The sequence below is a fragment of the Suricata suricatta genome, chromosome 15 (genome assembly GCF_006229205.1).
Source record: "Suricata suricatta isolate VVHF042 chromosome 15, meerkat_22Aug2017_6uvM2_HiC, whole genome shotgun sequence".
In the NCBI taxonomy this organism is placed as follows: Eukaryota; Metazoa; Chordata; class Mammalia; order Carnivora; family Herpestidae; genus Suricata; species Suricata suricatta.
The window spans coordinates 38,408,022-38,420,062 of record NC_043714.1 but is presented as its reverse complement, the minus strand read 5'-3'; the positions used below and the strand labels follow the sequence as shown (position 1 = coordinate 38,420,062).

General features: G+C 45.3%; 1 long non-coding RNA gene across 1 annotated transcript; it reads left to right on the top strand.

Annotated features, from left to right (window-relative positions):
* The first annotated feature begins 2,525 nt into the window (after positions 1-2,525).
* Positions 2,526-9,150, top strand: LOC115279414. Its single transcript, XR_003903435.1, has 3 exons — positions 2,526-2,604; positions 5,296-5,432; positions 8,589-9,150. It is a non-coding gene; the product is annotated as an uncharacterized LOC115279414 (long non-coding RNA).
* Positions 9,151-12,041: the final 2,891 nt, after the last annotated feature.

Genomic DNA, 12,041 nt, shown 5'->3' with positions numbered 1-12,041 from the left:
TAATAGTTGTCCTCTTGTCCTGGATGTGGCTGAATGGTGCTCAGGGTCTCTCGAAATTCAGGCTGTTACGCGCTGGGCATGGAGCAGAGCAACTTGATAACTCAACAATTTTAGCATCTCTGATCTTGACTTTGCCTGTGGCCTGGGTCCTCCTCCCAGCCTTGAGCTTCTTTTCCTCATTGAAAAATGGAAGACGTGTCTACTTGAAAACTCATGATCTCAGAAGGACAGAACTGGAAGGGTCCTTCGAGTGTATCTTCCTCAACATGCCCATTTTTCAGGTGAGGAAACTGAGACCCTCAAGAGAGAAGTGTCTTGCAATTGTTGTTGGCATTTCAGCTTCATGTGTGTATCGAGCTGTGTGAGAAACAGAAGGGAAGAAGTGAAAGAGAGAAGATTCTATAGAAAGTAGAGAGCAGAAAAAGATATCTTAGAAACTGGGAAAACACTAGCATTTGAGATGGAAGTAAATTTCCAAACTGTCTCGGTCACCCTCGTCATCTGGGTCAAAAGAGTGATGAGAACATCAGTGTGCAGTGCTGATGTTAGATGGAGAATGTGTTAAGAGTTTTAAGGGAAAAAAGATCCCAGAAAGCTTCTGGAAATCATGTGTCAAACACAGTTCTGGCACATAACAGGTGCCAAATAAATATTTGTTGATTGATTCAAGTAGGCTTTTAACAAGTAGGCATGCTCCACAATGTAAAATCAACCTTGCAAAATAAGTGCCTAATTAACAGGCTGCGATTTCTGCATTTGGTTTGCAGGTCTCTATGGGTACCAGCCGTGGTCATGAATGTCATCCTGTCCCTCGTACTAGTCTTTGAAGCTCCTCATTAGTGAAGAGACTGGGTCCCTTTACCTGCAGCAAATCCAGTTGAATTCAATTCCACAATCAAGACATCCTGAGTGCTCTCTCCTTATTAATCTTTCTTGGAGAATGGAACTTAAAGGGAATATAAAGGAGAGACCCAGAACATTACGTCTTGTAGGTCTGATGGTCTGATTTTTGTTTAATCACAGCAACTAGTAGTAACGGGACAGACAGTATCACATCCATTTGCTCATTTGGTTACCTCAATAACGCTGTCAAGCCTGGGGCTCCTGAGAACAAACAGCAGGCTGCCCATCCCAGGTCAGTGCCTGGCTTCCTATCTGCGCTGAGTTCTTTCAGCCTTGGCCCCCCAGCAAGGTTTCCATGGGACCCTGAATGATTTATCCCAGCATCTCTCACAGGGCCTTTAAAGGGTGCTTTTGGGCAGTGCACCCTTGGGCAGAACTTCCCTTCAGGCTTGGGGGTCCTGCAACCCTTGCTTCCGCAGGGAGATGTTCTGTGCTCGGAGACCATGAGTCATAAGCTACAGGAAGTTCTTGGCATGCTCCCTGCACGCTGAAAGAAAATTAATGGCTCTGAAATTGTGTTTGGTGAAGACGAAAGACACAAGCAATGACTGCAGAGTTCCTGGCTGGAAAATACCTGCTGGTACATGGGGAGGTCGGGCCACTGGTTTGGCAGAACTGGTGAGGCCTACATGGCATTGTGGGCCCAGCGGTTTGCGTGAGGGTCTCAGGGACTCTTGATATGAGTCAGGTTCTTTGGACTTTTGTTTTTTAATTTATTTTTGAGAGAGAGAGAGAGAGAGAGAGAGAGAGAGAGAGACAGCGTGAGCAGGGGAGGGTCAAAGACAGAGGGAGACACAAACTCTGAAGACAGGCGCCAGGCTCTGAGCTAGCTGTCAGCACAGAGCCTGACGTGGGGCTCGAACCCATGAAGCGTGAGATCATGACCTGAGCCAAAGCCAGACATTCAACCGACTGAGCCACCCAGGAGCCCCTGGACTTTTTTTTTTTTTGACACCAACTGGGCTTCTTGCCTCATCCTGCTCTCCTCAAAATACTGTTGCGGATTTATTTTCTCTCCTCTTCATCAAGCCATCGACAGTCCTCATCTGCCCGGGAGCCTCGTCTTAGCTAGCACTGGGGAGGAAAGCAGCTGTTTATACCAAGCTTCATGCAACCTTACAAAGGCCATTCTATAAGGAGGCATTATCATTCATGCATTACTGAGTCATTCATTTTTTTCAAATATGTGAATATTTATTAAGATCCCACGATGTGCTAGACCCTGGGATACAATGGCAAGCAAATACTAGCTCTTCTTCACACTGATGGAGCTCATAAGAGGGTCTGTTTACAGGGCAGGACAGAGTTAAACAGGCGATCATAGTACAGGGTGAAAGGGAAGGACATTGGGCCTCAAAGCATATGGCGGGAACATCTGGTTGCTTATAGGTGGAGTCGGGCTTCTTAATTCAAACTTCTTTTTTTAGTTTTTGAAGTTTATTTCCTTATTTTGAGAGAGTGGACGAGCACGAGTCAGGGAGGGGCAGCAAGAGGGAGACAGAATTCCAATCAGGCTCCATGCTCTCAGTGTGGAGCCCAGGGTGGGGCTCAATCTCATGAACCGTGAGATTACAACCTGAGCCGAAATCAGGAGTTGGACACTCAACCAACTGAGCCGCCCAGGAGCGCCACTGCTTTTTAATTCAGAAGGGAATTCTGATGGTGGAATTTCAGGCGATGCGACAGACCGCCTTGGGAGAGGTTTGTGCTCTGAGCTCTGGGTCCCAGTCCCAACCTCGGTCCTAACTAGCCAAGTGACTTTCAAAAGTCAGTTTGCTTCTTGACCTTGTTTTCCTTCTCAGTGCAATAAGGGCACTGGTCTTGACAGTATCTAAGTTCCCTTTGAAGGGTAATGCGCTTGGTGAGGACCAGCTGCATCCATGTTTCTGTAAGACACTGATTATCTCAAATATTAATATTTTAATAGAGGAATAACTGAGCAATATAATTGTGTATATTTAAAATGTGCAGTGTGATGGTTTGATATACATATACACCGTGGAATGATGACCAGGTCAAGTTAACTAACATATCCATCACCTCACATAGTTAACCACTCCCCCCTTTTCTGTGGTGAGAATGCGTAAGATCCAGTCTCAGCAATTTTGAACTCTACGATGCTGTATTATTAATATAGTCACCATGCATTTATTAGATCCTCAGAACTTACTTTTCTTCTAACTGAAAGTTTGTGCCCTTTGACCCTCTCCTCAGCCCCTGGCAACTGCTAGTCTATTTTCTGTTTCAATGAAATCGGTTTGTTCGTTTGTTTAAGATTCCACATGTAAGTAATATCATATATATTTCTCCATGTGGCTTATTTCACTTAGAATAACGACCCCAAATCCATCCATGTTGTAGCAAATAGCAAGAGTTCCTTCTTTTTTATGGACCAAATAATATTCCTGTGTGTGTGTGTATCACATTTTCATTTACTCATACACTGAAGGGCATTTAGGCTGTTTCTATGCCTTGGCTATTGTGCATACGCTGCAATGAACACAGGCATGAGGCTGATTCTTAATCTCTTCGGATAACCGGATCCCTTTGCAAACTGTTGACTTTGTCCCAGGAAAAATATCCTTAGGCCACACAACATTTTGCATGTAATTTCAGAGGCCTCCCATGGTATTTGGCAACACCTGGTGAATTTCCAATGGCTTGACAGAAGGACAGTGGAAGCCAGTGAATTTGACTGTGTTTGTGGAACACGGATACCTCCCTTAAAGCAGAGAGAGGGCGTAGGAGTATTTACTTACTTTTAGAAAGTAACCACCTGGGAAATGTTTAACAGAATTCTCCCTATTTGTATTTTGGGAGCTGCTTTGCCTTCCACAGCTCTTGGGATTCTCTGAGGAGTTGAGTGTCAGTGGAGAGGAGATGTGGAAGTGTGGGCTTTGGTGTTACGCCATGGGGGTGCAAAGCCTGCCTCTGGCACAAACTGGCTGAGTGATCTTGGACAAGTTACTTAACCTCTCTGTGCTTCAGTTTCCCCCTTTGTAAACGATTAAGGGTAATAGCACTGATGATGGGTCTCATGGGGTTGTTCGGAGAATTAAGTGAGATGAAATCCGTGGTCTGGCAACTAGTAAGAGCTCAAGCAAGAGTGGCAATCAACATTAATGCAACCCCTGTGTGTTGCTTTTGTATCTCCTAGACTCAGGGAAGACTCCTGAACTGCAGGGCATGGAGAATGAATCCACAACGGCCACCCCCATATTCACTCTATTAGCTCCAAGTATTGAAAGACCCAACAAACAACTGCTTACATGATGAGGGGATTTAGTATCTTACACAGCAAGATGGCTGGATTTGGTGATTGCAGGCCAGTTAATTGAAAGCTTGAAGTCTCTTCCCTCTGTCTTCTCAGGGATCTTTGGCCATTGACTCATTCATGAGCTTGTCTTTTTTGTGTCGAAACATGGCTGCCACCGCCTTACGTATCAGGTGTGAAGAGGCACCTGCCTGAAGAAGAGGGCATTATTTCCCCCCAGGGATCTCTTTACTGGGGCAGAAGTCCCCTCCCGTGAAGCCCCTTGATCCCTGCTTCACCCTACAGCCTTCCCCTCAGGACCTGCTGGCCAGGATTGGATCACAGGCCAGTGCTTTCTCCCCAAGGCAGCCTGTGTTGGTATCTGGAAACTTTAGCTGTAGCTCAGGAGCAGGAGCATGGCTGTGTCCTGGGCCATCTGTGCCATCTGCCTTATTGATATTGGGGCGGCTTTGGCCCAGACCTCTCTCACATCCGCATAACAACCCCATCCCTCATGTCTCCTCCGTGACAAGCATGTGTTTCTTTTTGGAGTACAATGTATTACATTAATACCTTCCAGTGAAACTGATGCATTGGAGGACACCTGGTGTGGTCTATCGCTTCCATGACAGTGGGTCCATGTGGACTCCGTTTTGAGAAATCCAGAGAGAATCTATTTTTGCAGCACTCACTGAAAAACTTTCTGAAAAATGGAGGGATTCCAACGGAAAGCAGGAACCCCCAGCTTCTGGGTTCTAAGCTTTGCGGGTGGAGGCGGCCGTGGGAGGAGTGGAATGGCCGCAGGGGCAGGACTTCACTGGGGTGGCGACAGTGATGGCCGGTCTCTGACTGGAAGGTGATTTCCAGTGAACCAGCATCCCCTGTGCCTGCTCCCGGCCCCAGGTGATGAGCAGAGATAATTCCTCTCACAGAATCTCTGCGGAAGGAGGAGATGCTGTGCCTTGAAACGTACTTGGTAACCACCTGGTAATGGAGTCAGCCGAAAGAGATTTAAAGGGCACGCTCTTCTATTGAGCCCTTACCATGTCCCAAACTCTGTACCGAGCGCTCATCATGTGCTTGATCTTCACAAGAGCCTTGTGAGCTAATATTAACGTTCCTTCCCCATTTCGTGTCAGGAGGAAGTTTGAAGCTAACTGAGCTAAGCAACCTGACCCAGGTCACTCAGCTCGGAAGTGACAGAGCTAGAACTGGACCCTATGTCTGACTTGAGAGCTTTTGGCTCATGATGAGGAGCTTCCAGCAGCTGTGCACGGTGAGCCCCATGTCCTTCTCTCTCCTGTTCTCTTACCTCTTCCTCAGCTTCCCACAGTGGAGCTGCAGCCTCCACGTTGGAATGGCCACCCTGTGGTCTCTCCTAAGTTGGTCGTATTTTGCTGTGGGTTACTCCCTCCCCCTCACCACACAAACACACAGGCACAGCCTGTGGAACGACTCAGGTTTCCCAGGGGAGTAAGGAGGCCTGGTATATGAGGCCTTTACCGCTCCGGGGCGCAGAGGGCAAGGCGTCATGCTCCCCTGCCTCTAGTGCAGCCTCGGCTGCTGTAGGGAGAGAAGGGAGGGGGCTGATTGCTCCAACTCTGCAGCGCTTGTGCAAAACCACAGGCCAGGGCTGTCCCTAGCAACGTGTTTGGCAGCATCTATTACCATTACTTTTCATTACTTTGTTAGAAGAAAGGGTGTTTTCCAGGTGAGTGACGGTGAAGATTTGTCAGAATTTTGCAGTGAGGCACCTCTTCTGAGCAGTGCCCCTGGCGGGGTGCGGCGGTTGCTTTCAGAGGACAGGATGAGGGCCTGTGATATGAGGCCCCAGCTCCTGCCGTAGCCGAGTGCGGCGGCTCCGAGGCCTGGCCTGGTGGGGGTGGGCATGGCTGGGAAGGCCTGTTTGTTCTTTGCTGACCAGAGAAGACTGCAGTGCACATCTGGATGTAATCAGCTGTCTGGTGGTTACTAAATACTAAAATACCCCAGAAGATGTCTTTGGCTTGCCAGTTTACGGCTAGGTCGAGGTACGTGTGTATTGCCACCCCAGGGCATGGCGTTCCATCAGAGGGGGTTTGTTTTGCATTCCAGAGATTGGCTGGAAGTTGGCTTTTCAGGGGATAACATTTTTTTGACTTTGAATCAACTGGTTCTTTTCAGATAATTCCTTCTTGGAGCCAGGACGTCTTTCCCTTTGCCAAGGGAAGAGCTCCTCCTGGGGTTCCTGACAGGCCTCTCCTGTAAGTGCTGGAGATGAGTCACGGAGAGCGTCGGGCTCCAGGGCCAGGAGTCGGAGGGGGTGTGTGCCACTAGAGCCGGGCTGGCAGCTCTTGGGCGACAGGCCAGGCTTCACCCTCTGTGCTGCCGAGAAGGGCGTCTGTCCTGTTTTTTTTTCAGATATACCTCTTTTGTGTAGTGAAGAGGGGCCTAACTGTGCTATTTTTCCATTTCCAAAATCTTCCCGTCAAAGTATTCTGGAGTGCGTACTAGCCGTAGGGTACAAGCTGTGTGTTGTGGGAATCCTGAGAGGTAGAAGGCAGAATCTTGCCTTCTGGACTAGAATGCTCCAGCTGGGAAGACCAGACATACACCATCTACAGTGAAATGACAAGACTTAAACAACGGAGCAAGAGTCGTTTCCAGGTGTAACGCACTGAACTGAGGAGGCTCGTGACATGACGAGGGGAGCTGAGCTTCCTGTGGTAGATGGGAAACTGGGAGTGGGATTAGAGAAGGGAGGGAAGGTGTCCACGAAGGGCTCCACCCTGCTAGACTTTAAAGACTTATGGAATTGGACAGCGGGATACTAATAATATTGATGATGGTGGCCATTTAGTGAGCTCTTAGTAGCACTCTGCTACTCAGCGTTATACAGATATTATTATTATTTTATATATATATATATTTTAATTTTTTTATTGTTTTATTTATTTTTGATACAGAGAGAGACAGAGTATGAGAGGGGAAGGGGCAGAGAGAGAAGGACACAGAACCGGAAGCAGGCTCCAGGCTCTGAGCCAGCCGTCAGCACAGAGCCTGACGCGGGGCTCGAACCCATGAACGTGAGATCTGACCTGAGCCGAAGTCGGAGGCCCAACCGACTGAGCCACCCAGGCGCCCCTATTTTTTATATTTTTAATGTGTTTTATTTATTTTTGAGAGACAGAGAGAGACAGTGCTAGTGGGGTGGGGGGGTCAGAGAGAGACACACACACAGAATCTGAAGCAGGCTCCAGCCTCTGAGCTGTCAGCACAGAGCCCAACGCGGGGCTCTAACCCACAAACCGTGAGATCATGATCTGAGCCGAAGCCAGACACTTAACCAAATGAGCTGCCCAGGTGCCCCTATACTGATATTTTTAACTTAATCTACAACAACTTTATGGTGAATATTATGATATCTATTTTACAGACAAGAAAACTAATCAGAGAAATTAAGAAACATGTCCAAAGCCACACAGCTAGTAAGAGGGGAATTAGGATTTGGATGATAGGGAGTCTAGCTCCAGAGTGTCTATTTTTATTTCCTGTGGCTGTTGGGAGAGAACTGTCCATGTGTCTATGTGTTTCTGTAGGTCTTGGGAGTGGACATTGGGTCTTCTTTGGTATTATCTTTTCAAAGGTGTTTTCTCAGCACACAGTCTTGGAAGATAGCAGTGGTGTTTTCCTTTCAAAACAAGGTACAGGCATCCTCACAGCTCATTAGAAAAGATGCAGGTTCTTTAAGCACTGGGTTCTTCCCCTATAGTGCAACCTCCCCTGTGAGCAGGTTTTCCCTGGCGCTCGTCATGGTGCCCTGTGGGAACCGGAGCTTGGGGAGCCAGCACGGAATGCGCTGATGCTCAGACTGATTGCTGTTCTGTGAGTAATAGGGTTTTTTTTTTTTTTAATCTGACCCAGGAGTCTCTTGTCTTCTGCCAGCATCCACGAAACTGTGGTTGGCTCTGTTGTTAGCTTGAACGTGGGGCAAAATCTCAGAGCCTTTATAGTTCTTGATAGTGGCATGTGTGTGTTCTTCCCCGTGTGGGAGCAGGCAAGGCACTGGGCAAGTCGTGGAACTTCGCAGATGAAGCTGCAAGGAGGCAGGAAACAGAAGCCTTCTTTGAGGACCCGTACATGGAAAGTTTGTTAAGAGGGCGAAGTGCGAGAGAGCTGAAGGAATAAATTATAGGTAGCTGGTGAACTTTCTGTAAATGGAAGACACAAGCATTATGAGGAAAACCTGCCAGAAACATGGTTGGGGCCTGGGAATGTTTCTTCAGCATCTCATGGAAATGAATTTCAATGTAGCCTAACACCAGTCACTGGCAGCATCCTCTGAGCACTTGGCTCCAGGGATACCAGCAGCCCACACCTAGGCCAGCCGTACTCAGTGGCCTCCTGGTTTGTGGACAAGCTGAAGTTGATGATCCTACTTCTCTCTTTCCAGGCAAATCTGGACTTCGGTGGAAAGCACTGAAGCAGCCTTAGCTTCCCAGTGCCTGGTGCAGAGCTGCTATTCTAAACTGGCCTTTTCTGGACCTCTGGTTTGCCCGAACCGTGGCTGAGGATGGCGCCTGCCTGACCCCCTTTTCCTTGTCAGCCAGCTTCCCCCACGCCCACCCGACTCCTGCTTTAGCCTATGGGGTATCTTCTTCGAATTCTCAGAAGGTGCTCTATTAGTCAGGGTTCTCCAGAGAAACAGACCCAGTAGGAGTTAGATACAGATGGTCCCCAGCTTCTGATGGTTCGACTGAACTATTTTTTGACCTTGACCTCACGGCGGTGCCAAAGAGATATGTATTCTGTAGAAACCATACTTCACACTTTGAATTCTGACTTTTTTCTAGGCCGCCGATACGATGTACATGCTCTGTCATAGTTCTGGGCGGCAGCAGAAAGCCCCAGCTCACAGTGAGCCGGGCAGCCAAGTGGGGAAACGCTGATACATGCAATCATTCTGTACCCAGACTGCCATTGTGTTTGTCACTTTTGGTACAGTATTCAATAAAGTAGAGGAAATATTCAACACTTTATTATAAAATAGGCTTTGTGTTAGATGATTTTACCCAACTTTAGGCTAATATAAGTGTTCTGAGCATGTTTAAGGTAGGCTAAGCTAAACTCTGATGTTCAGTAAGTTAACCGTTTTAAATTCATTTTTGATGTAACAATATTTTCAACTTGCAATAGGTTTATTGGGACATAACCCCATTGTAAGTTGAGCAAGATATATGTAAAAATTTAAAAAAAACATATAAATAGGTTCTATATAAATTGCAACTGTAGAGACTGACAAGTCCAGCATGCAAGGTGGACCAACAAACAGGCTAGAGACCCAAGGAGAGCCAATGTTCCATTTGAAGTCTGTCAGTCAGGAAAAGTCAGTGTTGCTAAATGACGTCATATGAAGTCTGAAAGCAGTCAGCTGGAACATTATTACTTGGGGGAGGGTCAAGCTTTTTTTTTCCCTCTTCATTCCTTCAACTGATTAGATATGGCCCACTCATATTATGGAGGGCAATCTGCTTTACTCTACTGATTAAAATGATAACCTAGTCTATGTTAAAGTCTACCAATCTAAATGTAAATCTCATCCAACCACATATTTTTATTTTTTTAAATTTTTTTATTAAAAATTTTTTAATGTTTTTTATTTATGTTTGAGTGACAGAGAGAGACAGCACAAGCAGGGGAGGGCCAGAGAGAGAGGGAGTCACAGAATCTGAAGCAGGCGCCAGGCTCTGAGCCGTCAGCACAGAGCCCAACCTGGGACTCGAACCCACAAACCATGAGATCATGACCTGAGCTGAAGCTGATGCTTAACCGACTGAGCCACCCAGCACCCCCCACCTCATCTGTGAAGAAACACTCAGGATAATGTTTGACTAAATGTCTGGGTACTCCATGGCCCAGTCAGGTTGATACATAAAATTAACCATCACAGACACCCATGGGCCAGCAGTCCCCAATGATGCAAGAAGGTAAATTTGAGACTTGACCTCTGAATAAACAACTTAATCCTGAAAATACTTACCTTGAAGAGAATTGAAATGAAGTAACTTGGATAGGGTTGTGCCTGAATGGGACACAGATTTGTTTGAAATCAAGTTTCAGCTATATAAAGAGACATCCTAAGTGAGGGGGAGAATATCATATAAATATTAAAGCAAAGTAGAGTAGGGAAGATTTTTGCTCTCATCTTTATTTCAAATTAATACGGTTGTTAACATACAGGTTTGTATCTGAATTTTCCTCGGCATGTTAGATTGAATGACTTTGAGTTTCATCTCACAGCTTATTAAAACTTTCAGGCACCATGTGGCTCAGTCAGTTAAGCATCCGACTTCAGATCAGGTCATGATCTCACAATTCGTGGGCTGAGGCCCCACATCAGGCTCTGTGCTGACACTAGCTCAGAGCCTGGAGCCTGTCTTCGGATTCTGTGTCTCCCTCTCTGTCTGATCCTCCCCTGGTCATGCTGTCTCTCCCTCTCAAAAATAAATAAAACTTAAAAAAATCTTTTTAAAAAAAGCTTATTAACATTTCTTTTTACATTTAATCCTTATAATGGTTCTGTAAGGAAGATAGACACTAGGATTCTTTTTATCTGTTTGTCTCCCAAACTCCAGTTACTTGCTTAACCCCTTCAAGATTATTGCCTACTCCACCACACTAGTGCTGTTTACTTTTGTTATGATTATTGCTGTTTTTAATTAATTTTATTTAGAGAAGATGTGAGTGGAGGAGGGGCAGAGAGAGAAGAAGAGAATTCTAAGCAGGCTTTATGCCCAGCTGGGAGCCCGATGTGGGGCTCGATATTAATACTGTGAGACTGTGAGCTGAGCCCAAATCAAGAGTTGGACACTTAACCAACTGAGCCATTGAGGCGCTGTCACTTTTTAGTTAAATCCATTTAATATATTTTAAAACAAAACTTTGTGAGTTCTTTGTGTGCAATCTTTCATTTATGCATGTGAGAGGGTTTTCTTTTCTTAACATTTTTACATTGTAGTACTTGTTTTCCTTGTTGGGGTGTTTGCTTATTTAATACACTCCGTCAAGGACAGAAATTACATGCTGGTTTTTTTTTCCCCCATAGGAAGTGTGTCTTGGGTTTTTCCCTTATTATTTTCTTTACTTTTTTTTTTTTCCTCTTCTTTTTTTGGTGGTGGGGGTGGGTATGTTTAAATGAAGTTGCTTTTACAGCACCGAAGACTTAATCATCCATTTCCTACATAAAAGGTAGCTACTTTTTTGCATGGACCTCAAGTATACTGTAGTATAGAGGTGGAATTTAAGGAAAGGTATTAAGCAGGCTGTGTTGTAGCTTATGAACAAGTAATAAATTGTATCCTGTATCTTGAATGTATCATAGATAAGCTGCTATATAACGATTGCCACTTCAGATAGCTGTGAAGTTAGGTGATTAACTAGTTGTTACCTAACCTTCTAATTTCTGTATAAGTCTAATTACATGAAATAGAAGTTGGGGTTTTGATTTTTTACTTTGCTTTTCTGTTTGGAGTGTCATTATAACTACTGTAGTGTAAATGATGGGAAATAATTGCATATGTTAAAAAAATAGTTATATTAAAAAAAGAACTTCAAAGCACACGAAAAAAAAAATAAAACAAAACTTTGTATTAATTATTTGTAAATTAAGAGCCAGTATTACCTGCCATAAATAATAGGTACCCTTGGCAATAAACCCAGTAAAGAATAAAACATTTAAAACTTTTAGCTATTGTTATTTGCAGAAAACTGAGCTGGAAGCCTACTCTTTATTAGTTAAAAAAGGAAATTAGGAAATGGTGGAGGCTTGTTTAAGGCTAGCACCAAAAGGAAACTTTCTCCTTGATAGAATCAGGAGGCTTGAAAGGGATCTGAAAGAATTCCTCCC